This window comes from Papaver somniferum, chromosome 3 (assembly GCF_003573695.1).
Source record: "Papaver somniferum cultivar HN1 chromosome 3, ASM357369v1, whole genome shotgun sequence".
Classification (NCBI taxonomy): Eukaryota; Viridiplantae; Streptophyta; class Magnoliopsida; order Ranunculales; family Papaveraceae; genus Papaver; species Papaver somniferum.
The window spans coordinates 38428453-38430243 of NC_039360.1; positions in this window are offsets into that span (position 1 = coordinate 38428453).

The window sequence follows — 1791 nt, forward strand, 5'->3', positions numbered from 1 at the left end:
TCCTCTGGCCCAGGATTTGCCAGCGGGGTGACAGGTCTCAAGACGATCACGAAGGTACCTTCCTTCAGTATCGCACTCAAAAACACTTAACAACTTTTGTTTTGATTTTTCACAAACTTAAAATACAAACACTTAAAAACAACATTGTAGGTATATCAAGAAGAGGATTCATTTCATAAAGGGTGATTACAAGAAGTGAACGGCCAAAGCCAAGGATACACAATCAAAAAACATCCTTGTTACATGGTTACAAAAAATATAATTATGCCGCGGACCCTACAGAACGCTGCGATCTCTACCTAGTTGGCGGTCCCGTCGTCAGGATTATTCCGAAGACTTGATGGGACGCTCCCACCAGAAGAGGGGCCCGAGGAGCTGGGCAATGCAGCAGGAACGGGACGACGAGGATAGTTCTTCACGAGACCATGTTCATTCCTTAGGCCAAGTTCTATCCTCTCCAGCATCTTGTTCGTCTCCTCAGACAATTGACAACGAGCCTTATGTTTAATAACTGCTGTCCGCTGTTGGGCTTGGGATAATAACGAAGATAGCCGATTCACTTCTCTGGAAGCAGCACCAACGGCCTCCTCGCGGGTGGCTGCTAAATTCTTGAAGTGATTGGTTTGTTCCTCTTGTTGTGCTAAGGAAGATTGAGCCTTTTCAAGTTCTTCATTTGTGACGCGAAGGCGTCCCTCGAGCTCTGAAAAAGACAACACCACGGAGTTAGCGTAGAAAAAAAACAAGATCACACTCGATGAATTGGGATTATACCTTCGACACAAGCCGAAGCCTCTTCATACTCATTAACAACCGCATCTCGCGCTTCATCAAGATGATCATATTCCGCGGATAATTTCTTATAGTCTACTTGAAGGTTGGTGAGAGTAAATTGACAGGCATCTAATTCTACCTGCTTCATCGAGTCCATATGACGAAGGTGGTCGACCTCTTTATTTATCTCTGAGACCCCTTTGCTGAGTCTGTACATGCACACTTCAAGATTCCTCTCAGACTCAGCAAGACGAGCTACATCGGCACGAGACGCGGAAAGAGCATTGCTGAGAGCGTAGACTTCAGCACGAGCATCATCTCGTTCCCTGGCAAGACCGAGCATATTATCTTGGACCCCCGAAAGAGACATGGATTGCGCCATCTGTAATTCTTTTTCCAATAGCTGAATCCTAGATTCCAACAAGGAAGTACGCTCACGGGCTTCCCGCAGATTATCACTGGTCCACAGCAGTGTGCCATTAAATAAAGCACGATCATGGTTGTACAGATTTTGCATGTCGACCATCTGAACATGCCGCGCGCGCCACACCTCAGCCCGAGCATCCCATTTCTTAGCCTCACTCTTAATCTTCTCAACCAAATCTCTAATACGAGATTTTTGCCGAGCTCTTTCGTTTCGAAGCCATATCAGCTCGGGGATGCCACCCACTGGACATAGGGTGGGGAGACTCAGACAGAACAACTAAGAGATAAAAGAATGACGACATACGGCGAGGGAAAAGAACCAAACTGTGATAGTGGAAACTTGGCTACGAGTTTGCTCTAACTCAGCGCGCACTGCAATAAGTTCTGAACGAAGATCAGCCTCTGCTTCACCCAGCTTTTCTTTCTCCTTAAGACTTTTCTTCAGCTCTTCTATCTCCACCTCAGCCGCAGATAATTCCTTTTCCCGGTGACGAAGCTTAGCCTCGAGCTTCAGAGATTTCGCTTTAAAGAACTGATACAGCACGTGGTTGCAATGCTCGCTCCTCATCATCTACACATCAAGATGACAAAACA